Consider the following 27,561-nt stretch of genomic DNA (forward strand, 5'->3'; position numbering starts at 1 on the left):
AGAAAGAGAAGGAACACTACCTAACTCATTTTATGAAGCCACAATTACTCTGACATGTAAACCACACAAGGACCTAACCAAAAAAGAGAACTTTATAACAATCTTGCTTATGATTATCAATGCAAAAATACTCAATAAACTCAATAAAATTCTTGCAACCGAATCCAAGAACATATCAAAACCATCATTCAACATGATCAAGTAGGCTTCATCCCAGGGATGCAAGGTTGTTTCAATACACGAAAATCCATCAATGTGATCCACTATGTAAACAAACTCAAAGAAAAAAATCACATTATCATCTCCTTACATGCAGAAAAAGCATTTGACAAAATACAATACCCCTTCATGTTAAAAGTATGGGAGATATCAGGAATTCAAGGCCCATACCTAAACAGAGTAAAAGCAATTTACTGTAAACCAACAGCCAATATCAAATTAAATAGAGACATACTTGAAGCAAACCCACTGAAATTGGGGATAAGATATAGATGTCCACTCTCCCCATACCTATTCAATATAGTACTTGAAGTGTTAGCTAGAATAATAACACAACAAAAAGAGATCAAGAGAATACAAATTGACAAAGAAGAAATAAGGTTATCACTAATGGCATATGATATGATAGTATACATAAGCGACCCCAAAATTTATATCAGAGAACTCCCCCAGCTGATAACTCACTTCAGCAAAGTGGCTGTGTATAAAATTAACTCAAGTAAATCAGTAGCCTTCCTTTATACAAATGATAAACAGACTGAGAAAGAAATTAGGGGAACAACTCCCTTCACAATAGCTACAAATAATATAAATTATCTTGCAGAAACTCTAACCAAACAAATGAAAGACCTGTATGACAGTAACTTCAAGTCTCTCAAGAAAGAAATTGAAGGTTCTATACCCTAGTATAGAGGGGAATACCAGAGCCAGGAATGGGAGTGGGTGGGTTGGGGAGCAGGGCGCGGGGGAAAGGGATAGGGGATTTTCACAGGGGGAACTAGGAAAGGAGATAACATTTAAAATGTAAATAAAGAAAATATCTAATAAAAAAAGAATAAATACAAGAAAGGAGAAAGAAATTGAAGAATATCTCAGAAAATTGAAAGATCTCTGATGTTCATGGATTGGCAGAATTTACATAGTAAAAATGGCCATCCCACCAAAGGCAATCTATAGATTCAATGTAATCCCCATCAAAATCCTAACACATTTCTTCAAATATATGGAAAGAGCAGTTCTCAAAATCATTTGGAAAGGTGAAAAATCCAGAATGGCAAAAACAATTCTTAACAATAAAGCATTCAAATGTAACCATTAGGATTTACTTTTGAGAATGGACACATGCCATTGATATTTGTCACTTAGTATAAATTTTCTGATAGTTCCATACATTTTCTTGCCAATTTTCTCATTTCAGTTTTCTTTGTAGATAAATACAATTCCACTTGGAAGTGCATTACTTTTTCATTAGCCATGTTTCATTTGATAGATCCCAATTCTGGCTGGTCATTGCACCTCCTTTCCTTCAGTCTCTTCTCTATTTTTGTCTCTTCTGTTCTTTTACAGAAACTATTTTGGGTCAGAATCTTTGACTGTTGGATGGCAATCCCGTCTGTCCACTTGATGCTGTTTTTCTACTGGAGATGGACTCTTTGAGTTTCCTCTACCCACTGTACAGTATTTCATCTAAGGTCTCTCCCTTTGATTTTTGAGATTCTCTCACCTCCAAGGTCTTCAGAACACCCTAGAGGCTCCTTTCTGGCTACAGGAGATGGCCTCTTAAGAAATCATATCCCCAAAGAAGTGAGTCACAGCTAAAGTCACCTCCACTGATTCTTGGGGGCTTCCTTATACTTCCTTATAGTCTCTGTCTCATCCTGAACATGCCCCACACCTCCTCACCATAGTCAGGTGCAGATTTCCATTCATTTTCATGGACATCTGGCCATCTCTTCTGTCTTTCCGAACACCTGATTATGAATTGCCCTCCCCAACCCCTCTCCATCCCAGCTCCCTTCCTCCATCTTCCTCATATGACTATTTTATCCCTCCTTCTAAGTGAGATTCAAACTTCTTCCCTTGGTCCTTCCTTCTTGTTTAGTTTCTCTGGGTCTATGGAATGTAACATTTTACTTGTATTTTTTGGCTAATATCCACTTTTAAGTGAGTATATGTCATCCATGTTGTTTTTGGACTAAGTTAGCTCACTCAGGACGATATTCTCAAGTTATATCCATTTACCTGCAAAATTCGTGATGTCTTGGTTATTAGTAGCTGAATAGTATTCCATTGTGTAAATGTACCACATTCTCCTTATCTACTCTTCAGTGAGAGACATCTTTTCAGTTTCTGCCTATTATGAATAAAGCTTCTATGATCATAGTGTAGCAAGTGTTTTGTGGGATATTGGAGCATCATTTGGGTATATGCCCATTAGTGGTATAGCTGGGTCTTTAGGTAGAACTTCTTCCGTTTTTCTGCAAACACACACACACACACACACACACACACACAATTGATTTTCCAAGTGGTTGAATAAATTTTCACTTGCACCAACAATGAAAGAGTTGTTCCCCTTGCTCCACATCCTCAGCAGCATATTCTAACTTTTTTTATCTTAGCCATTCTGATGGGTATAAGATGGAGGATGAAAAGGACTTGCTTTTGACAAAAATGTCAAACCCAGACAATGGAAAAAGAAAGTATCTTCAAAAAATGGTGCTGACTTAATTGAATGTCAGCATTTGGAAGAATGTAAATAGATACATATCTGCCACCATGCACAAAATTCAAATCCAAGGGAATCAAAGACCTTAATATAAAGCTGAATACACTAAGTCTAAGGGAAAAGAATGTGGGGAATAGTCTTAAACTCATGGGTATAGGAGACAACTTTCTGAACAGAACACCAATGGCTCAAGGCTGTAAGACAAACTATTAATAAGTGGGAACCTTTCAAGCTGAAAGGCTTCTGTAAGGCAAATATATTGTAAATAAGACAAAACAACAGATAACAGAATGGGAAAGACCTTCACCAACCCTACATATGACAGTGGGTTACTATCCAAAATATATAAAGTACTCAAGAAGTCGGCCACCAACAAACCAAATAACCCAATTTTTAAAATGTGATACAGAGCTAAACAGAATTCTCAACAGAGGTACAACAGTGCACCCATGAGGAAGACCCAGCTCTGCTGTGCTCATGCCATTGGGATTACCTCACTTGCAAGCCCCATATGCAGGGACAGCTCTACTGTGCTGTGAGATGCAGGGCCTGCTGTCTCAGCTGCTAGAAAGGTGAGGATCACAATCAGCTCTGCTGCTCTCATGACTCCCTTGAAGCCAACTCATTTGCCCCCAGCTAGTATCAAGGGACAGTCTCCTGCCACCTTCTGATCCACCTTCCCTTTATCTGCTCAGTTATCAGCTCTCCTGTATTTTACAAATTTAGGTGGGGAGCTGGTTTACAAGAAATCACCTGAGTGCAGACTCATTCCTTGTTCACAACCACTCACAGGAGAATGGAATTAACATCAAATATAATTAGCTCTGGGGCTATTCATAACATTTCCTCCTTTCTGTCCAATTAAAAGACTATTTTATCTCAGATATAATTGAACATAACTATTATTATTTTGTAATTTATAAAGTACTAGAGACCTAACACCCAGTCCACCATCTTTGTTAATTAAACAGAACCTCTGTCATGGATCTTTACTTAAAAGACTTATAATTCTACATCTGGATATATCTTGGCTTTATATTGAATGCCATCTTAAAACCATCCTCTCAGAACTGTTCCTCTCAAAGTAAAAAACCTGGGTTGGCTAGTAGACTGCAGTTTTTCAACCCCATCAGAAATCCAAGAATGACTGATATTAACTGAAAATATAAAGAAAGCCTAACACAGCTTCCAAAACTTAGTCAATTTACAGAGATCACGGATCACTTGGACAGTCCCTTACTTCAACATGTTGGAGCATTGGTATTCAGCTTATTGCCCAGAGTCATCTGACAGACTTAGAGAAACAGAAATATTTTTTTAATATTTTTATTAGATATTTTCCCCATTTACATTTCCAATGCTATCTCAAAAGCCCCCTATACCCTCCCCCTGAGAAACAGAAATATTAAGGAGTAGCTTACTAAGGGGACCCACTTAGCCAACTCAGGTAGCTTACTAGAAAGCTCACTTGAGGAACCGATCCTGATTAAGGGGCCGGAGGCGGGTCCTGGGCACTAGCGGTTCCGACCCCGCCCTCCGTGCCGCACCCGAGTGGCCCCCAGCCGAGCGGGCCCCCACTTCTCGGCCCGACCCAGACCCTTCTGCGCCTCCCTTGGCCATTGTCCGGCTCCAGGAGGCCGGCCCCGCGGCCCCCCGGCGGCCTCCGGTGCTCGGGCCCGCGTCAGCCTCCTGGCTCCATACGCGAGCTCGGGGATCTGTGGCCTCCGTAGTCCCCCTCCCCAGCCCGCCCTGTTGTGGAGCCCGGCGGGGCGGCGGCTGCAAGGGGGGGAGGGGCGGGGGAAAGGGGTTGCTGCGCTCAGGAGAGGCCCTGGCTCCGCCCCGGGCCTGCCCAAGGGGAGAGCGGAGCGGTCAGCAGCCGGGTCGGGTCGGGGCCCCGCCCGAGAGGAGAGTGGAGCGGCAGCGGTGGCAGAAATGATGGAAGAACTGCATAGCCTGGACCCACGAAGGCAGGAATTACTAGAGGCCAGGTTCACTGGAGTTGGTGTAAGTAAGGGACCACTCAACAGTGTGTCTTCTAACCAGAGTTTGTGCAGCGTGGGGTCCTTGAGTGATAAAGAAGTAGAGACTCCTGAGAAAAAGCAGAATGACCAGCGAAATCGGAAAAGGAAAGCTGAGCCATATGACACTAGCCAAGGGAAAGGCACTTCTAGGGGGACATAAACTTAGTGATTCCTTTGAGTTTGCTGGGGGAAGCTGGCCAGGAACCAGCCCTGGCAGAAGTGTTCCACCAGATGCATGATCCTCATATCAACATTCCTTATCCAATCCCTTACTGCTTCAAGTAGAACCGCCTCTGTATGGTTTAGATGGCAGTGCAGCAAAGGAGGCCTCAGAAGAGCAGTCTGCTCTGCCCACCCTCATGTCAGTGATGTTAGCAAAACTGCGACTTGACACAGAGCAGTTGGCACCACAGGGAGCTGGCCTCTGCTTCACTTTCATCTCTGCTCAACAAAACAGTCCTTCTTCTATGGGTTCCAGTGTTTGAAAGTGACCTGTGATTGTGGAAGCTGCAATGATGATACTTTCTTTTTGTTGTTTTGTTGTTCTTTTTTTTATTTGTTTGTTTCTTTGGTTTTTTTTTTTTTGTTGTTGTTGTTGTTGTTTTTTTGAGTCAGGGTTTCTCTGTATAGCCCTGGCTGTCCTGGAACTCACTTTGTAGACCAGGCTGGCCTCGGACTCAGAAATTCCCCTGCCTCTGCCTCCCAAGTGCTGGGATTGAAGTCATGGGCCACCATTCCCAGCGGTGATAATGTCTTTTCTCCATCACATGTTTATTAGTGCGTGAAGTGTTCAGAGGATTGGCACACCATCACAGAGCTTAGATTACTATTGCATCCATACACCTTTGACATCTCTGGCCTATGGAGACCCTTTGAGAATGGATCTTGCCTATATGCGTCTATGTTTCCCTGCCTTCAGAGGTATGATTCTTGGGATTTTTGTGAATCACCCAGCACCTTCCATCTGGAAAGCCAGTAGGCACCCTCTCATCTGCATTCTGCCCATTTCTCTCATCTTCTCTTTCCTTGGCTTCATGATATTCACAGGCCATTCAAACTCAGTCATTTTTATCGTGAGGCAAACCATGTTCATAGGTTCATAGACTGGGATTTTTTTTTTTTCCCTAAACTTTTGGCCAAGTAGATCTTGGTTCTGGATTTCACAGTGGTTTTGTTTTTTGTTTGTTTGTTTGTTTGTTTTGAGACAGGGTTTCTCTTTATAGCCCTGGCTGTCCTGGACCTTACTTTGTAGACCAGGCTGGCCTCAAACTCAGAAATCTGCCTGCCTCTGCCTCCTGAGTGCTGGGATTAAAAGGCGTGCGCCAACATGCCTGGCTCAGAGTGTTCTTTTACTGAAATTTATTCACAGCATGAACATCATCATTAATAGTTCATGTGTAGGCATTAGTACTTGTATCTCACAAATTATAGTCTCAAATTTCTGGTCTTTTCTGCATTTTTCTGTGAAACATTTTGCTGGCTTCTGGTAAAGTATATCCTCTATAGGTCATTATAAATGAAAGACATCAAAAAGCTAAAATTCCAAAGGGAAGAAATTTTGTGCTCAAAACTGAGTTTATTAGTCAGAATGAAAGACTATGATTGATGTTTACTGGTTAAGTGATACAAGCATGGTGGTCTCTGCAAACACTAGGTCTGGTAGAATAACAATCCATGAGACCAAAAGAAATCTAGTTCAATACCACTCTATAAATATTTCTACACTGGTTGTGGGTGTTTTGTGTGTTATTGCCAATGAAATTCTAGCAGCACTCAGGGAAAATCTTTCCCAGTGAATATGTGAACAGTTCTGAAGTAAAAGGTCTCCTGACAGTCAGAAGCCATGATATACCACAATGTCCCATGGAACAATTAACCACACACAAGAAATTTATTGGGAAAACACTACAGGGAGGCTGCCTCTGTTCAGGTGAGAAGCCCAAGAGAAATGAGTGGGAGGCAGGCTTTTCATAGTTTAATTTTTTGGGGTGGGTGTGGCGGAAGGATTTTCAGAATTGGAAATAGCTCTGGTTGGAGATTGCCTGGATTTTATGTTCTGAATTTGAGTAAACTAAGGAGTTTCTGAGTTATTAAAACTGGGAAGTAAACTATAAGTTTTCCCGGTAGACTCAGTTGCCAATGCTGAGTGAAACTTCAAGATTCTGATCTCAGGGTTGTTTATTTTAGGAACAAGTAAGCACAGTATAATTTTGGAAAGAAATTTTTTGGTAATAGTTGTCTCAATTGTATGTATACAATGCAAATAAATGTGTGGCTACCTCAAAGGTTTTTTGCAAAGTACATGTGAGTCTTTCTTTAAAGTTGGATTCTAAAACTAAAGAGCCTAGAGGAGGATCAAGCATACAGTGTAGAGGACACCAAGCTGTAAAGTACATGTCCTATATCCCCCAAGGATGGTTTGTACTGATGGAGAAACAATGATCTAGGATGATTGTCTGGGACAACTTAATAGTCTGGGACTTTCAGGTTTGGTTTGGCACTACATCTACCACAGGTCACCAAGCTGCTTACTACATCCATTCCTTTACTTCTGGTTAAAAAAAAAAAAAGTGTACTTCTCTTGCACTGAAGAGAAAGCGCTGTGGTTTTACATCCCTGGTTAACTTAGTGCTTATTCTTGACCATAATTTCCTTTTGCCCTCTACAGAAAAATATATTTTATGGTTGTTTCTGGTTCATAGGATGTTAATGTTGTGTTAGTGTAAATGGAAAGACAGTCAAAAGATGTTTTCTAGAATATAAAATATGTTGTTGAGATATACAAAGTGTGATTACATTGCTTGACTCTATAGACATGAAACTTGCAAATGCTGCTAGCATAATCCCAGCAATCAGAACACTGTGGCAGGTGTATTCCTCTTGATTTGAGGTCAGACTACTCTACATCAAAGTGACATTCCAACCTGTGGGCCCCAATTGCCTCTTCTGTCCTGCTTGGATTCTCCAAGTGTATTGAGGTGGATTTCCTAACCTTTTCAGTGGGTGTGTCTGTATTTTCAAATTTTTATTGGCAGAGAACTGAGTGCTAGCAGGATCTTGATATTGTCATTTCTATGGCCCATCACCAGCTTTACATTTGTAAATACTCCTCCCACCCCTGCTGAGATACTTGAATGGCAAGCAGCTCTCTAAGCCTTGAGGCAATCCAGAGAAGTTCTGGTGATGTTTCACACATGATTGCTTGTAAGAAAAAACCTGACATCCAATTCCTGGGACAAGAATTGGAGGGCCGAATTTCTGGATATTAAAAGAGATGTAGAGAGGAGAATGCAGATGGAGATTTAGTGGGAGACAGAGAAGATAACAGATAGATGAGAACGGAGCGGGAGAGAGGTTAAGAGGTATCTATGTATGAGGTCATAGGCTTGAATTGTCTTAAATCTAAATGATAGCTGGGAGACTGCTCCAATGAAAGTTTTATGCTTTATAGTATATAGAAACCTTTTCATTACTTATAACACTGGTGTGTCCACAAACACTCCCAGTACACTCATGACCAAGCACCCTTGTGTATATAGATATATAACATTTTACCAGAGTGCTTTTGGTATTTAAGTCAAATTAGACATTGATTGGTTATTCCCAGTAAATTCATGACATCATTGCCCTAAGCATATTTTGCTGAAAGGAAAAATTATAGATCAACGTCTTTTTGGTTGGTTCTGTGTATATATTTCACTTTGTGTACCTTTCAAAGCACCTTCCATAAAGAGGACAATGGAACATAAGAGTCAATGTTCTTGCAGGCACCAGTTTGCCCTTTTCATATACAGTGTTTTGTGTCAGCCCTGTCTTTAGCAATGAAGACTTATTGTCAGTTTGTTAAAAGCAACCCCTTTTGTTGTCAGTGGCCAGCAGTCTTTGGATATTTTTATGAAACCACTTTGGCTAGCAACTTTCTTGATGTAACACAGTGGAAAAGACAAGATCAACTGGAACTCCATCTCTTTCAGAATTCAGAGATTTCATTTGAAACACCTTCATACACTTATAAGCTGGTACTTAAAAAAAATTTATTTTTTGTTTTGTTTTGTGAACATCTTACTAAGACTACATCCAGCAGGACTCCATGGAGTCTTGCTCCATGGTGCTTTCCTATGCATTGGCAGAACTGTACGTGTGACAATGTATTATATAAAACATCTTACCTTGTAATAGATGGGGAATTTTCCTGGACCTTACAACCAGAATTAAGGCAACTTGACGAAATTTAAGATTTAAAGCTGTGATCCTACTGTTTACTCAACTTGAGGGTTTAGCACACTTTTCAAAGAACAACGTAAAAACTAACATTATTCTCCTTGGACTTCTCTTGATATCAACTTTTAAAACCTAACTTGATGCATAGATACAATGGTAATTTATGTACTTTTTCAAGTCCTGCTCAGAAAGTGCATGAGTGTCACTTGATGAAAGCATGAAATGCAGAGGCTTAAAGCATAGTTCAAAAATGCATATACAGTTATAGGTATTGGTTGATAAAAGTCATGTTTATAAATGTTTGTTGTCTTGTCCACTTGACCACTTGGAGCCAGTTACCTAATCCTTTATAAAAGATTACTGTTCACTATCCCATTCTTTCCCCAAGTGATGGTTCCCTTGATGTTCTAGAAGCACTCCAAAGCTCTCTCTCAAGGCCAGTCAGAGAGATACAAATAGACAACAGATTACACAGACACCAACATGGAGACAAAAGGCAGACAGAAAGGGAGAGCTATACAAGCAGCCTTCAGGAAGTTACAGATTTAAACTAACTGAACAGATACACAGAGGATGGAAGCACAGGGAACATGAAGTAGAGAATTCAACTTTGTACTCACACTCAGCTAAATGCCTCTGAGGAAAAGGCTTTCATTTCTTTCCTTAACTCAACACAGATGCATTATTAACCACCAGTATGTTTAATCTACTCACATATGAGGAATCAATTAGCTTGTGACTTTTTTTTGCATAAGTACAATATGGGAAAAACTAAAAATCACCCCAATGCGAAACTAGTAGCCCTGTCATCTGAAAGGTGTCCATGGGCACAGAACCCTGTTCTTTAAAGTCAGACCCCCAGGTTTGGGCTTGTGCTTCTGAGCTCTCGCCTCCATGCTGAGCTAGAATCCATTTTAACCTCTCATAATCATCACAACAGGTTTTGAACCTAAGAGGTCACATGAGAATCCTGGAACTCATTATAATCATGAAAAGAGTTGACTTCCTAGCAACAGTCTAATGAGACTTGGGTAAATCTCGAGTCTCCTTTCCCCCACTTATGCTGACATGCATGGGTGTACATAGAGTGTTACAGGGAACAATCAGGAAACCATTTATCAACAAACAGTGCATTATGTATTGTAATTTTGTTCTAGTTTTCTTTCTCTCTTTCTGTCTGTCTTTCTTTCTGTCTTTCTTTCTTTCTCTCTCTCTTTCTTTCTTTCTTTCTCTCTTTCTGTCTGTCTTTCTTTCTGTCTTTCTTTCTTTCTTTTTTTCTTTCTTTCTTTCTTTCTTTCTTTCTTTCTTTCTTTCTGTCTCTCTCTCTCTCTTTCTTTCTTTCTTTCTTTCTTTCTTTCTTTCTCTCTCTCTCTCTCTCTCTCTCTCTCTTTCTTTCTTTCTTTCTTTCTTTCTTTCTTTCTTTCTTTCTTTCTTTCTTTCTTCCTTTCCTTACTTTTTTTTTTGTGACAAAGATCAGGACAGTTTTCCAAAGGAGTTTCTCTTTATTGCCTCATCCTTCAAGCAGTAAATAATATTGTCCCTTGACCTAACATCATTTTAATTCACCATTTTCTTTGATTGAGGCATCCACCTCCTCTACTTTTTCTTTAAGTCTGATAATCTGTCTCCCACAGGTTCTCTATGTATCATTTTTATTCGCCTCACTGCATTTTCTCTTCAGGATTTTTTTTGTGGCATTTCTATGCACCTATTGAACATAATTTTAATATTTTATATTGTCCTTATTTCCTTCAGGCATCTGGTGTTATTTTCTTGACCAAGATTCATTTTGTTCCTGTCTGAGTGGATTCACAGGTTTACAAACTTTAATGTCCTTGATCATGACTGTGGGTTTTCCATCCTTTGTCTTGGATATCACATAAATTGTGCTCCTTATAAGATACCTCTATGGTTTGTGGTTTGAGCCAAGGACATTTTATCTACGTTTTTGTTTGTTTTGGGTATCTGTTCTGAGCATCAGAATTCAAAGGGACTGCTTAATTTTGTGCATTTATAGTCCAGAGGGCTACACGCACAATATGAGAAGTTAGACAGGATCCATTGTATCTGAAGGGTTCAGAACCCAGGTGCAGTGTCCTACTACATCCAGCTCTGGTCTAGTCTGGCAGCAACTTTGTGAAGAAGCTTTGCAGAGTAGGTCCTGGGAAGTTGTGTGGAAGGCAGCCTGCAACAGAGTTGGAGGAGTGGTTCCTGATGGGGAGTGTGGGATTCCTGCACGATTAGATGAGTTTAAGAAAAAGACAAATTAAAAGCAAAGAAACGAATAAGCAAGCAAGCAAGCAAGCAAGCAAGCAAAAATTCAAAACACCAAACATTGCTGTGAAGAAGTGGGAAGCTAATTAATTAAAAGGCCCATAAGTAGGTGGGCTTAGAAGAATTCCAGGAAGCTGTTGAATTTTGGGCGGGTCCAGAAGGCGGCGCTAGGCAGAAAGAAGGGAAGTTCCGCGGTTTCATCTTTCTTCTTGCATCTCGGCTGCCTCGTGATCAGGAAGTCATGGAGGGAGACTAGTGCCTAGTATTTGCGGTGCCTGAAAACTTTCTTAAGAAGCAGTTGTTTTGCTGGCCTCCTAGGACATCCAGGAGCTGGTCCTGTCATCTTCCAGGTTAGAGGAGCTGTTGGACTAGGAACCCGGCAGGAGCTGGGCAGCGGTGTGGAGCAGGGGTGCCTTTTCTGCCGCCATTCTCACAATTCAGTATTTGCGGAACCTGAAAACTTCCTTAAGCTGCCGTTGCTCCTCCTAGGACATTCAGCAGCTGATCCTGTCACCTTCTAGGTCAGAGGAGCTGTTGGACTGGGAAATGGGCAGGAGCTGGGCAGGTGTGTGGAGCAGGGGTACATTTTCTGCCGCCATTCTCACAATTCTGTTGTGGATATCTTACCATTATCAGGAAGTTTGAGATCCTGTGAATTGGGTTCATGGTGATGCTTTAATCAATTTTATGGTTGCCAGAATATTTTTCTAAAATATCCTCGGAGAACCTTGGCTGCATCTGGAGTTTGTATACCGGGAGGTTTGCCTTTGCAAAAGCCTTCATAAAGCTCCTTTAATTCAAATTCGTTCATTCTTTCTTAACTCCCCTGTTCCTCCATTTGCCATTTCATTTCCCTTTCTCCAGGGAACTGAGTAGGCATTCTGAGAGAGCTTTGTAAGCATTTGTCATATAGGGACCAGTGCAGATTTGATTGAATTCGAAAATATTCGTTATAAAGTATCTTTGAAAGACCCAAAACGTGAGGACTCTCCCACGTTCTGACTCAGGAGAGGCGACATTCCAGATCACTTGCAAGAAAGGGTCTTGATGCAAATTGTAAGAGGACTTTTATTTCAAGAGAGCTCTCAGGTCCACATTCATACACCATGCAGGGCTAGAGGACTGTGGTGTGCAGAGTAGCTGGGTAAGGGGGTATTTAAAGGAAGAAACCATAAGTCAAGGGGATGGGGAGGGCGTTGTTGGAAAATACCAAAAGTACAAGTTAAGTGGAAAGTCAAGACAGATGTCTATGAGTCTCAGTAACAATAGCAAGCACATTTGCACAGTGAGTTCCTGGAGTGGTCAGGGTGGGTCAAGGTGACTTTCTTTGCCAGAATATTTTTCTAAAATATCCTCGGAGATCCTTGGCTGCATCTGGAGTTTTTATACCGGGAGGTTTGCCTTTGCAAAAGCCTTTATAAAGCTTCTGTAATTCAATTTTTGTTTTATGGTTAGCATACCTTGGGGGCATTGAGTCACAAAGATCTTATTCTTACACCTGGCCCTAAAGGCCTACTTTTTGTTTTTATGTTTCACTTTTTAATTGTCATGTCGCTGTACATATTAATATTAACCTAGCAAAGTTATAGTCTCTGTTAGTTTAACACTGAGGTATATGCAGTCAAAATACAGCATTGAGAAATGTGTCTTCATAGGCTTAGTTATTAATGTCACACCTTAGGTTTGAATAAAACATGAAGACAGGATTGCAGCAAGGTACAGCTGAGGAGAAGATATATAGTAGGTTCTGTCAACCCTGAGTGTCACCAGAGAAAAACTAATTGTACCATGTGGGGAAGTTTTATAAAATAATACATCGTGACCAGGAGATGGATTTGGTCACATGCTACAGGCAGTTTAATAGGCCACTGTAGTTTCCTATGAGGCTTTATTATTTTCCTAAGACATGCAACTTGCAGCAACGCACAAAGATACCTGGTTCTTGTGATGGTGGTGCAGTTAATTTTTGGCATTTCAGTCTGAGGGAAGAAAGCATTCAGAGATATCTGTCTGGTTCCAAACTGCACCTGGCCATCAGATGGGGGGAGGGGAATTGAGGATGAGATGGAGGACAGAGGGGCAGGCCAAGAGATAAACAGGAGCCAAGAAAACACCTACCCAACTATGACTATTGATATGTTAACAGACATCCCAGTTAGCCATTCCTCCTGAATTTCTATGAATCCTTCCAAGGTTCTGCCCAGCATGCTGTGAGAGAATGATTTAAGGCAAAGATATTTTAATAAGTGGAAAATTTACTATGGATTAAGACAAAATTAGACAGCACCTTTGGAATGATTATGGTTGCTCACTTACATAAGAAAAATGACTCCTTGCTTCATGAAAAGCCCATGCACATTCATGGTTTGTTGAGTTCTGCACTGTGGACTTCTTGCAGGTGTGGGAATGCTTAGACCCTGCACTCAGTGCTTTTTTTCACAGACCTTTTGTTGGTGAAGTTCAACTGTCTGGATTGTGTGGATCAGAATAATTTTCTTCCAGTCTTTCCTGCTCCTCTTCCTTGTTGCTTGGAAAAGGACTCTGTATGTGTGTTAACTGTGTGACTGACTTGCACATCTCTAGGGTAAACTGAAATACTCAGAGAAAAAGAAACATTTTCATAATTTCTTCTCTTTCCCTCATGTTTATCCTTTTATCATGTATTGACATCTCTCATTTGTGTTCCATGAAAAGTTCCCGGTTAATTCTGAATAATATTTTCCCATTTTCAGGTATTCATATGCTCAGCTAAATGTACATAACTGTAAATCAACACTAAGAGCACTGGATAGTTAAGGTCAAGGAGATTCTCACAAAGGATCCAGGTATGTTAGAGGTATTGAACAAGGGGTGGAGTGGGGCTCACCTGTTAGGAGAAAGAGGACATGAATTTGATTTTTCCAGATTCTATTTCCTTAATGATTCTGGAAAAGAATAATATTAGATGTGATGATTTGGATTTCCCATGGTAGGCAGTGCTGTCAGTCGTCACTTGATGTTAATAGTAAATTAATTTTGATTATGGGAAATTGCTGTTGCCCATTGTAATCAAAGTTTCTTTTACTCAGATTGAAAGCATCATCAGGCTATGGTTGTGACAAGGGCAATTTATACATAAAGCAAATGTCAGCAGTAGATTCCCTCCTAGGGCCTGTGACCTTCCTTAAGAATTTTCAGGCTGATTTTCACTGTAACCTATGTATTTTTTTTCGTGTGGAGCTTGAACCAGAAAACCTTCTGTTACCCACAGATAGTCTTGCCACTGTCATAAAAATTTACATGTCTTGTCTGGCAGATTCAGATTGTAGCAAGCAGGTTGCAAACCTGAGTATGATATGGATAACTCTGCTTCCTGCCCCAATTTTCCTAGCAGTTTTTGTCACTATGCAAGTTCCCACCATGGTATGTAAGATGTCTGCTGAGAGTGAATCGTCTGATATGAGGTTTTTTTCTCCAGAAGCTCTACTTGCTTTCTGAATCACCTATTCTGTCCAGTCTAAATGTTTTTTTGTCCTTGACCTGTGTTCTTATTGATGCTCTGTGTTGCATTAGTCCTGATTAGAGTGGAATAATTATTGTTGATCTACTCTGTACTGTTTGCTTTAGTTTTGGGTCTGTTTGCCTTATTTCTGATGTATGTTTCTTCTCTTATATTCTTGAGAGCTTTTATACTGAGCAGTGTCTACTTTTTTTTTTTTTCTTTTTGGTTTTTCGAGACAGGGTTTCTCTTTATAGTTCTGGCTGTCCTGGAGCTCACTTTGTAGACCAGGCTGGCCTCGAACTCAGAAATCCGCCTGCCTCTGCCTCCCGAGTGCTGGGATTATAGGCGTACGCCACCACGCCTGGCAGTGTCTACTTTTTACCCCAGGGCTCTATAAGTAAGTTTCATTCTCCTACTGTCACTGTAATTTGGGAGGATTTCTGCCTACATCTATTAACCTAGGCCTAGTCATGTAAGCTTCTACTCTCCATACAGTATTATCTAGGCCCTGGTGTGTTTTCAGCCTCTGAAATTTGCTGCTGAATAAGCCCCCACCCTTTCTTACTCCTTCTCAATGCTTACCTGGGTGATTCAATTTAGTTTTTCCAGCTCTAACTCCTCTCCCAGCGGAGTTCTTCTCTCAGACACTGAATTGTTCCACTAGACCTTAAATTAACTGTAGAAATCTTTTGTGATCCTCTGGCTCCTTCTCATTCTCCTGCTCATTCTGTCTTTGCCCAGGCCTAGCATGTTCTCTCTTCAATCTGACTCTGTAAAACTCTCCCAGTAAAACTGTGTCCTTCTCCCTCTCTGTGGATCTACTCTCTCAACTGTACTGTACTGCAGCCCATGCACTCTACTGTATTCCTTTATTATTCTCTTCTTTTTGTAATGTCTTTCTCTGTCTCAAGTAGCTTCTCTTTCCTCTCTCATTACAGCAAAGTTGGGCAGATCCTATTCTGTCAGATCTTTCTCTGATATTCCATATTTTCTGTCATTCAATTAGACATTGCTTTCGAACATGGATGTGTTCTTCTACATATAAACTGTAGTTTTGATATTTTGGATTAAAGTCAATACTAAGGCCTTGCCTGTACTAAAACCAGAGCGATTGATGTTGTGTGTCTTGGGCTGAACCACACCCTAAGTCACAACAGGTTCAAGTATCCCTACCCAGTGTGATGTCAGTTTACTTCTGTACAATTTCTTCTTTCTGAAATGAAAACCAAGATCCACATATACTACTCTTCAGTATGTTGATATCTGTTTCATTTTTTCTGACTTCTACTTGGGACTTTATTATAATGTTCTTTGAAGATCGGTCGATGACATTCTGTTCCTTGTGAGATTATATTCCTTAGGATTTTTAATCTGGAAGATTTTGCTGGTAGTGTAGGTGGCAAAGTATGTTTACTTTGTTCTCAATTCCTTGTGTGGGATAGAGCTTTACTGTGTTGTATATGAGAAATACTTACTAGTTCTTGTGTTTATTCATTCTTAGCAAGAAATTTCTTATTTCCTATTTCATGAAAAATGTATGCGTTATTTTGTGCATACTTTCATCAATTCATTTTTAAAGTAGTTTTTTTGTTTGTTTAGTTGGTTTCTTTTTGTGGTTGTTGTTTGGTTTTACGAGACAGGGTTTCTTTGTGCAGTCCTGGCTATCCTGGAACTCACTTCATAGACCAGGCTGGCCTCAAACTCAGAAATCCACTTGACTCTGCCTCCCAAGTGCTGGGATTAAAGGCATGCTCCATCACTGCCCAGCTCTAAGCAGGTTTCTGACTAAAAAACATGTCCTAATGAATTACTACATTCAAATTTATTTTATATACTGTCAATACTGTTAGCCAGTTACTTTGGATTGCCAGTTATTTTCTCTGAGGACTTGAAAAATATTATTCCATTCACTCCTGCTTTTAACCTATTTATAACTATTTATTACTAATGTATGCTACTGTAGTGTCACCACACTGATGGTAAGGGACAGGACAAGACAATAGGAAAAGAGATCTACATTGTTATAGCACTTAGATGTGACAAAAGCCAGATATATCTAGGAGTAGAGCAAGCCAATCTGTAATAGCGTTCCCTAGGGAATGCTAAGCTAGTATGCTATGTTCTTCTTCTACTTAAGAATCCCAGTGTCTGAACACACTACCCATTACTATTATAGTTTGTCCACTTTCAAAATATTGGGATGAAACAAGTGATAGTAAAAATTGACCGCAAGGCTGATAAGGACAGAATTAAGTCTCTTTAGAGTCAGATATGTACTTGAAGAAATGCCAGTGTCAAGTTTTAAAGTCAAAGTCCTACTGTTCTTATTGACTTCTTGGTGAATGTAATACCATGGGTTATTCTTCCCATGTTAGAATGAGCTCTTGTTCAGTCTCCATAAGATGAAAGATGTACTTTTCCTGTTATACACACAGACAAAAATAATTCCATGATATACATTCATTCCATGTATTTACTGTTATTGAAACTAAAGCCTAACATATATCAGTCATGCAGGAATTTAGGATCTGTTTCTGAAATGTTGACAACAATACTCACCCTTTATGTCACAGGCAAGATTCATAAAGTGACATGCTTTGTAAAAATGTCCTGATTATTCCCTGAATATTCATGCATTCCTATGCCCAGTTTTTCTAGCCCATTTGATGTTGTCTTGAAATGCCTGGGTCATAGAGATTTACATATTATAAATTTATGACAGCATTATATTTTTCCCTATATCTACATTTCCGTTCTACAGAAAGTCCTCTTACCACTCAATTTCCCATCACATGAGTTAGGGATTATCCTCATTTCTTTCATGCATGTTACAGCTGTTAGAATATTTACAGAGAAACATTCTGGTAGAGTATTTGTACTATCCATTTTCTTTGCTATTGGAGGTATTTCAAAGCTCCTAAAGTTTTCTTTAATTTGTGCTATTTAAATCTCCTGGTGCTAGCATTTTCAGGTGAATGGCCTTTGTAGGAAATTAGTGTGGAGGCTTTGCACATCCTTGTCTCTCTCTGCTTAGTAGAATAGAAGGATGACAGATGTCTTCAGTTTTTGTAGTGATAGGTTTAGGATGATGGCTACTATGTTTATTAGACTCAGTCATGTTCTTTCTTTCTTTCTTTTTTTTTTTTTTTTAAAGATTTGTTTTTTTTTATGTAAGTACACTGTCTCTGTCTTCAAACACACCAGAAGAGGACATCAGATCCCATTAAGAATGGTTTGCTGGGAATTGAACTCAGGACCTGAGTGATGTTCTTTCTCTTCCACATTCTTCAGAGCTTTCATAGTGATCCACTGTGATATTTTGCCCTAGGCCTTTCATAGATATACTGACATGGTTGAGAGCCTTCTCTCACTGATTGTATGTACTTTGTGCCTTGAGTTATTTGGTTTGTGCTTTTTGAAACAGTCTTGCATCTATGGCATGAAATCAAGTTGAGTTCATTTTCTATATCCATTAGAGAGAATTTCTTTATTATTTTATTCATGCATATTTTTATGGTCATTTGCTTTTGCATCCCGGTACAGACAGCTTTGTGTGATGACTGCACCACATTCCCTACTTTCTGTATTCTGCAATGTTCTCTGTGCAAGATGATTGAGGGATTTTCTAAAGAAATTTGTGAATTAGGTGCTACATCTATTTAGTCTCAGATAGTGTTAAAAGACACCCTGCAGGCCTTGATTTCCATACTTGCTTATTGCTGGGCCTAGTGTTAAGACATAGAAAGCTTTCTTGTTCACTTGTTCCTAGGATATCATTTTTTTCCCTGTTAGTTCTCATTAATTGTGTATGACTTTCTATGGTACTCCATCATCTGCTATTTCCCAGTTTCAATATAAACTAATGAGGCAGGGGCATCAAAAGAGACCACCTGTATACCCGTTAAAAGCTAAGAGAAATATTTGACATGAGAGAACTATAAGGTCAATGTAATACAAAAATGTGCTGAATATTTGCTTATACCAACTTTGTGTAGTAATAGTATCTTGATGTTTAGAATGAGTTCTTATGTTTTTATTCATGCATAAATATGTTTGTGTGTATGTATGTATGTATGTATATATGTATATATGTGTATATATATATGCATTAGTATTTATTTCAGGAGACCCTGTCATACATTCTTACTTTCTTTTTTTTTTTTTTTTTTCTTTTCTTGGCTTTTTGAGATAGACATTCTTACTTTCATTTGGAACTACAACATCGTTACCAGGTAGAATCTTTGTCTGTATTCCAAGACAACAGGGCACATATAGTACATAGATACACTGTATCTGCCTGTGAGAATGAAATGGAATCTCATCATAGGGTTAGGTGTGGTATTCTAGTATGATATCTAATGAAATACTATTCAACTATGGGCATCATTCATGGTGGGCACTAGCCATTTGTCTTTGACTCTAGACCCAGGAAGATAAGTTCTCAATAACAACCCTGATAATAGTGTTTTACAGCCTGGATGCATATACTCTGTGTTTATGTCAGGTGTCCATTGAAGTCAGAAAGAGTCCTAGGATTATATTCATATTCCTTACTACACTAAATATGTCACTCCATGCTCTCATGTCTGTAGAAATGTTGGCAAGATTCCTTGTATCATGTTGCTTTTAATGTCATTTCATGTGGTTTATCATTGTCCATTACATTGTTGTAGTAATTTCATTTTTTTATTTGCAAACCCTGTTGTGAAACTTCAAGAAGAGTTCCAATATTTGAAAATGGAAAAAAAAAGAAAAAAAAGAAAAAAAAAAGAATGAGTTCTTCTCTGGTAAAATTCCAGGTCAGTGTGCTGTTCACATTTCTTTGAAAATTCCTTTTTCACTCAAATCATTCCATATTTCTGTTATTGATATGTGGTCATGGTATGTAAAGGATTTATTTTCTATGATATTCATTTTCTTCTGGGATGTGGAGAATTTAATGGTTGGGTCTTATCACATATATAATACCATTATATTCCCTGAATCTTTAACTGTGAGGACATATAATTTCCATGGACTGAAGACCTGCAAGTCTCAAAGATAATCTATTGTAAATAATGCTCAAATTTTATCAATTGCTAATTTCTACTTTGGATGGAGTTGTGTCCTTTTATATTAGTATGGAAGGAAGTTCTCATGTGTCACTTAATTTGCATTGGGGTCCCTGTGCTCAGTCTTATTGTTATCTGCAAGCACCACAAATGCATTTGTATTGGTCAGACTCTGGCATAGCCTCAGGGGATAGCTATACCAGGCTCCTGTCAGCAAGTGCTTCTTGGCATCTGCAATAGTGTCTGGGGTTGGTGTCTGAAGATGGGATGGATCCCTAGGTGGGGCAGTCTCTGGATGGCCATTTCTTCAGTTTCTGATCCATTCTTTGTCCCTGCATTTCCTTTAGAAAGGAACCATTCTGGGTTAAAAATCTTGAGATGGGTGGGTGGCCCCTTTCTTCAACTGTGGTCCTTGCCTATGCACTGTATATGGTCTCTACAGGTTCAGTCCCCAATTTGTTGGGTATTTCAGCTAATGTCATCACAGTTGGGTCCTGGGGAACTCTTGCTTTCTTGGCATCTGGGACTTTCTAGTGGATACAGCCAGTTTCTGGCTACACCCCGCAGTGCTACACACCTCCATTCAATTTTCTGACTCTCAATACTTCTCCCCTGTCTCCTCCCACTCCTAATTCGCCTCTCCCCACCCATCTACCCCCCCCATCCTCTCTCCCTCTCAGGTTCCTCTCTCCCTTTACTTCCCTTCATAATTTTTCTCCTAAGTAAGACTGAAGCTTCCACAGTCCTTCTTGTTAGGCTTCATGTGGTCTGTGAGTTGTATCTTGGGTATTCCAAGCTTTGGGGCTAATATCCACTTATCAGTGACTGTATACAATGTGTATCCTTCTTAGGATGATATTTTTTAGTTCCATCCACTTGCCTGCAAATTTTATGAAGTCATTGTTTTTAATAGCTGTGTGTTACCCCTTTGTGTAAATGTACCACATTATCTTTATCAATTCCATTGTTAAAGGACATCTGGGTTGTTTCCAGCTCCTGGCTATTATAAATAAGTCTTGAATGAACATAATAGAGCATGCGTACTTGTTATATGTTGGAGCATCTTTTGGATATATGCTCATGAATGGTATAGCTGGGTCCTCAAGTAGACTATTTCCAGTTTTCTGAGGAACTACTAGACTGTTTTCCAGAGTGGTCATACCAGCTTGCAATCAATCCCACCAGCAATGGGTTATCTTCCCCTTTCTCCACATCCTAACCAGCATCTGCTGTTACAGGAGTTTTGATCTATTTGCATTTCCTTATGACTAAGAATGTCATTTCTTTAGGTGCTTCTCAGCCATTCAAGATTCCTCAGTTGAGAAAACTTTGTTTATCTATATACCCTATTCTTTCTTTACATTTTTAAATATATTTTTTATTAGATATTTTCTTCACTTACATTTCAAATGCTATCCCCTTTCCTAGTTTCTTCTCCGAAAATCCTGTATTCCCTTCCCCCTCCGCCTGCTCCCCAAGCCACCCACTCCCTCTTCCTGGACCTGGCATTCCTCTATCCTGGGACATAGACCCTTTGCAAGACCAAGGGCCTCTCCTCCCATTGATGGCCGACTAGGCCATCACTGTAACATATACAGGTAGAGACACGAGTACAACCTTGTTTTCTTTGACTGGTGGTTTAGTCCCAGGGAGCTCTGGGGTTACTGGTTAGTTCATATTGTTGTTCCTCCTATAGGGCTGCAGACCCCTTCAGCTCCTTGGGTGCTTTCTCTAGCTCCTTCATTGGGGACTCTGTGCTCCATCCAATTGATGACTGTGAACATCCACTTCTGTATTTGCTAGGCACTGGCATATCCTCACAGAGGACAGCTGTATTTGGGTCCTGCCAGCAAACTCTTGTTGACATCTGCAATAGTCTCTGGGTGTGGTGGTTGTTTTGGGGATGGATCCCCGGGTGGGGCAGTCTCTGGATGGTCCTTCCTTCAGTCTCAGCTCCAAACTTTGTCTCTGTAACTCCTTCCATGGATATTTTGTACCTCCTTCTAAGAACGATCTAAGTATCCACACTTGGGTCTTCCTTCTTTTTGTGTTTTGCATGCTTTGCAAATTATATCTTGGATATTCTAAGTTTCTGGGCTAATATCTGCTTTTCAGTGAGTGCATATCATGTATGGTTTTTTGTGATTGGATTATCTCACTCAGGATGATATCCTCCAGATGCATCCATGTACCTAAGAATTCCATGAATTCATTCTTTTTTTTGTTTTGTTTTTGGTGGTTTTGTTTGTTTGTTGTTTCGAGACAGGGTTTCTCTGTGTAGTCCTGGCTTGTCCTGGAACTCACTCAGAAGGTCAGGCTGGCCTCAAACTCAGAAATCCACCTGCCTCTGCCTCCCAAGTGCTGGGATTAAAGGCATATGCCACCATGCCAGGAAATTCATTCTTTTTAATTGCTGAGTAGTCCATCTGATTTAGGATTGGTAAAGATCTTTTCCCAATCTGTTGCTGGTCTTTTTGACTTATGGACAGTGTCTTTTGCCTTACAGAAGCTTTGCAATTTTTTAAAAAATATTTATTTTATTTTATTTTATCTTATTACATGTGAGTACACTGTAGCTGTCTTCAGACACTCTGGAAGAGGGCGTCAGATCTTGTTATGGATGGTTGTGAGCCACCATGTGGTTGCTGGGATTTGAACTCAGGACCTTCAGAAGAGCAGTCAGTGCTCTTAACCACTGAGCCATCTCACCAGCCCAGCTTTGCAATTTTATGAGGTCCCATTTGTTAATTCTTGATCTTACAGCACAAGCCATTGCTGATCTGTGTAGGAATTTTCCCCCTGTGCCCATATCTTCGAGGCTTTTCCCTACTTTCTCCTCTTAATTTCAGTGTCTCTGGTCTTTTGTGGAGGTCTTTGATCCACTTAGACTTGAGCTTTGTACAAGGAGATAAGAATGGATTAATTTGTATTCTTCTACATGATAACCACCAGTTGTGCCGGCACCATTTGTTCAAAATGCTGTCTTTTTTCCACTGGATGGTTTTAGCTCCCTTGTCAAAGATCAAGTGACCGTTGGTGTGTGGGTTCATTTCTGGGTCTTCAATTCTATTTCATTGATTTCCCTGTCTGTCGCTGTACCTGGACCATCCAGTGTTTATCACAATTGCTCTGTAGTAACGCTTTAGGTCAGGCATTGTGATTCCACTAGAGGTTCTTTTACCATTGAGAAGAATTTCTGCTATCCTTGTTTTTTTGTTATTCCAGATGAATTTGCAAATTGCCCTTTCTAATTCGTTGAAGAACTGAGTTGGAATTTTGATGGGGATTGCATTGAATCTGTAGATTGCTTTTGGTAAGATAGCCATTTTTACTATATTGATCCTGCCAATCCATGAACATGGGAGATCTTTCCATCTTCTGAGATCTTCTTTGATTTCTTTCCTCAGAGATTTGAAGTTCTTATACAGATCTTTCGCTTCCTTAGTTAGAGTCACACCAAGGTATTTTATATTATTTGTGACTATTGTGAAGCGTGTTGTTTTCCTAATTTCTTTCTCAGCCTGTTTAGCCTTTGTGTAGAGAAAGGCCATTGACTTGTTTGAGTTAATTTTATATTCAGCTACTGCACTGAAGCTGTTTATCAGGTTTAGGAGTTCTCTGGTGGAATTTTTAGGATCACTTATATATACACCATCATATCATCTGCAAAAAGTGATATTTTGACTACTTCCTTTCCAATTTGTATCCCCTTGACCTCCTTTTGTTGTCTAATTGCTCTGGCTAGAACTTCGGGTAATACATTGAATGGGTAGGGAGAAAGTGCCTTGTCTATAGTCTCTAATTTTAGTGGGATTGGTTCCAGCTTCTCTCCATTTACTTTGATGTTGGCTACTGGTTTGCTGTATATTGCTTTTATTATGTTTAGGTATGGGCCTTGAATTCCTGATCTTCCCAAGCCTTTTACCATGAATGGGTGTTGGATTTTGTCAAATGCTTTCTCAGCATCTAACAAGATGATCATGTGTTTTTTTGTCTTTGTGTTTGTTTATGAAGTGGATTATATTGATAAATTTCTGTATATTAAACCATCCCTGCATCCCTGGAATCAAGCCTACTTGATCATGATGGATGATTGTTTTGATGAGTTCTTGGATTCTTTTAGTGAGAATTTTATTGAGTATTTTTGAGTTGATATTCTTAAGGGAAATTGGTTTGAAGTTCTCTATCTTTGTTGGGTCTTTATGTGGTTTAGGTATCAGAGTAATTGTGGCCTCATAGAATGAATTGGGTAAAGTACCTTCTGTTTCTCTTTAGTTGAATAGTTTGAGGAGAACTGGAATTAGGTCTTCTTTGTAGGTCTGTTAGAAATTCTGCACTAAGTACATCTGGACCTGGGCTTTTTTTGGTTGAGAGACTTTTAATGACTGCTTTTATTTCTTTAGGGGTTATGGGATTGCTTATGTGATCCGATTTAACTTTGGTACCTGGTAAGTGTCAAGAAAATTGTCCATTTCATCCAGGTTTTCCAGTTTTGTTGACTATAGGATTTTATAGTAGAATGATTTTTTTTGGATTTCTTTGGTTTCTGTTGTTATGTCTCCCTTTTCGTTTCTGATTTTGTTAATTTGGTTACTGTCTCTGTGGTGTCTTGTTAGTCTCACTAAGGGTTTATCTATCTTGTTGATTTTTTCAAAGAATCAGCTGTTCTGAGTTTGAGTAAACTAAGGAATTTCTGAGTTATTAAAACTGGCAAGTAAACTCTAAATTTTCCCTGTAGACTCAGTGGTTGAGGCTGAGTGAAACTTCAAGATTCTGATCCCAGGGTTCTTTATTAAGTATAATTTTGGAAAGAAATTTCTTGGTAATAATTGTCTTAGTCCTCTGTGCACAATGAAGGTGAAGGTGTGACTACCTCAAAAGTCTTTTGCAAAGTACATGTGTTTCTTTTTTAAAGTTGGATTCTAAAAATAAGGGCCTAGAGGAGGATCAAGCATACAGTGTAGAGGACACCAAGCTGTAAGGTACATGTCCTATGTCCCCCAAGGATGGTTTGTTCTCATGGAGAAACAATAACCTAGGATTGTTGTCTGGGACAATTTAATAGTCTGGGACTTTCAGGTGTGGTGTGGCACAACAACTACCACAGGTCACCAAGCTGCTTACTACATCCATTCCTTCACTTCTGGTAAAAAACAAACAAACAAACAAACAAATAAACAACTGTACTTCTCTTGCACTGAAGAACAAACTCTGGTTTTATACCCTAGAGCTTATTTTTATTTATTTATTTATTCATTTATTTTAGTTTTTCAAGATAGGGTTCCTCTGTATCCTGTTCCTCCCTGGCTGTCCTGGAACTCACTTTGTAGACCAGGCTGGCCTCTAAATCAGAAATCCGCCTGCCTCTGCCTCCCAAGTGCTGGGATTAAAGGTGTATGCCACCACGCCTGGCCTAGAGCTTATTTTTGATCATAATATCCTTTTGTTCTCTACAGAAAAAAAAATTATGGATGTATCTAGTTCTTAGGATGTTAATGTTGTGTTAGTGTAAATGGAAAGACAATCAAAAGATGTTTTCTAGAATATAAATTATGTTGTTGAGATATACAAAGTGTGATTACATTGCTTGACTTTATAGACATAAAACATGGAAGTGCTGCTGGCATAATTCCAGCAATCAAACACTGTGGCAGGTGTAACCCTAACTCATGTCCACACACACTTGTGTATATAGATATATAACATTTAACCAAAGTGCTTTTGGTATTCAAGTCAAATTAGACATTGATTGGTTATTCCCAGTAAATTCATGACATCATTGCCCTAAGCATATTTTCTGAAAAGGAAAAATTATAGATCAACGTCTTTTTGGTTGGTTCTGTGTATATATTTTACTTTGTGTACCTTTCAAAGCATCTTCCCTAATGAGGACACTGGAATATAAGAGTCAATGTTCTTACTGGCACCAGTTTGCCCTTTTCATATACAGTGTTTTGTGTCAGCCCTGTCTTTAGCAATGAAGACTTATTGTCAGTTTGTGAAAAGCAACCCCTTTTGTTGTCAGTGGCCTGCATTCTCTGGGTATTTTTATGAGATCACTTTGGCTAGCAACTTTCTTGATGTAACACAGTTGAAAAGACAAGATCAACTGGAACTCCATCTCTTTCAGTATTCAAAGACTTCATTTAAACCATCTTCATACACTTATAAAGTGGTACTTTTCAAAAAAAATTTTTTTTTGCAGATATCTTACTAAGAATGTATCCAACAGAACTCCATGGAGTCTTGCTCCGTGGTCCTTTCCTATGCATTGGCAGAACCATGAGTGTGACAATATATTATATAAAAGATCTTACCTTCTAATAGATGGAGAATTTTCCTGGACCTCACAGCCAGTTACCTAATCCTTTATAAAACTCTGTTAAAGATTACTGTTCACTGTCCCATTCTTTCCCCACGTGATGGTTCCCTTAATGTTCTAGAAACACTCCAAAGCTCTCTCTTATGCCCAGCCAGACAGATACAAACAAACAACAGATTACTCAGATAGACACAAACATGGAGACAAAAGGCAGACAGAAAGGGAGATATACACAAGGTAGCCTTCAGGAAGTTACAGATTTAAACTAACTGAACAGACACACAGAGGATGGAAGGCACAGGGAACATGAAGTAGAGAATTCAACTTTGGACTCACACTTAATTAAATGCTCTGAGGAAAAGGCTTTTATTTCTTTCCTTAACTCAACTCAGATGCATTATTAACCACCAGTATGTTTAATCTACTCACATATGAAGAATCAATTAACTTGTGACCTTTTTTTTTTTTTTTTTTTTTTTTGCATAAGTACAATATGGGAAAAACTAAAAGTCACCACAATGGGAAACTAGTAGCCCTGCCATCTGAAAGGTGTTCATGGGCTTTGAACCCTGTTCTTTAAAGTCAGACCCCCAGGTTTGGGCTTGTGCTTCTGAGCTCTCGCCTCCATGCTGAGCTAGAATCCATTTTAACCTCTCATAATCATCACAACAGGTTTTGAACCTAAGAGGTCACATGAGAATCCTGGAACTCATTACAATCATGAAAAGAGTTGACTTCCTAGCAATAGTCTAATGAGACTTGGGTAAATCTCGAGTCTTCTTTCCCCAGCTTATACTGATATGCATGGGTGTCATAGAGTGTTTCAGTGAACAATCAGGAAACTATTTATCAACAAACAGTGCAGTGTGTATTGTAATTTTGTTCTAGTTTTTCTTTCTTTCCTTCTTACTTTTTTTTCTTCTTCTTCTTTTTTTTTTTCACTTTTTTGACAAAAATCTAGACAGTTTTCCAAAGGAGTTTCTCTTAATTGCCTCACCCTTCAAGCAGTAAATAATATTGTGCCTTGACTTAATATCATTTTAATTCACCATTTTCTTTGACTGAGGTACCCACCTCCTCTACCTTTTCTTTAAGTCTGATAATCTGTCTCCCACAGTTTCTCTATGTTTTTGTTTTTGTTTTTTTTAACCTCACTACATTTTCTTTTCAGGTGTTTTTTTGTTTGTTTTTTTGTTTTTTGGTTTTGTTTTGTTTTTTGGCATTCCTGAGCACCTATTGAACTCAATTTTAATATTTTATAGTGTCCTCAGGCATCTGGTATTATTTTCTTGTTCATGGTTCATTTTGTTCCTGTCTGAGTGGATTCACATGGTTTACAAACTTTAATGTCCCTGATGTGTGTTTTCTATTCTTTATCTTGGATATCACATAAATTGTGCTCCTTATAGGATACTTCTATGGTTTGCAGTTTGAGCCGAGGACATTTTATCATAGTTTCTGTT

General features: G+C 39.2%; 2 protein-coding genes and 1 pseudogene across 2 annotated transcripts in view; all 3 read left to right on the top strand.

The window, feature by feature from the left end:
* The first annotated feature begins 4,286 nt into the window (after positions 1-4,286).
* The window catches only part of Zfp978 (zinc finger protein 978), a 267,146-nt gene continuing 243,871 nt past the window's right edge, over positions 4,287-27,561 (top strand). The window contains exon 1 of the mRNA NM_001378742.1: positions 4,287-4,732. The gene's annotated coding sequence lies outside the window, so the exon portion shown is untranslated. The remainder of the gene's footprint in view (positions 4,733-27,561) is intronic.
* On the top strand, positions 5,572-5,840 carry Vmn2r-ps18 (vomeronasal 2, receptor, pseudogene 18; annotated as a pseudogene).
* Positions 11,498-27,561, top strand: part of Zfp991 (zinc finger protein 991) — a 48,487-nt gene continuing 32,423 nt past the window's right edge. Inside the window, exons 1-3 of the mRNA NM_001083918.1 lie at positions 11,498-11,594; positions 13,977-14,069; positions 19,443-19,524. The gene's annotated coding sequence lies outside the window, so the exon portion shown is untranslated. The remainder of the gene's footprint in view (positions 11,595-13,976; positions 14,070-19,442; positions 19,525-27,561) is intronic.

Source organism: Mus musculus, chromosome 4, assembly GCF_000001635.26.
Source record: "Mus musculus strain C57BL/6J chromosome 4, GRCm38.p6 C57BL/6J".
NCBI lineage: Eukaryota > Metazoa > Chordata > Mammalia > Rodentia > Muridae > Mus > Mus musculus.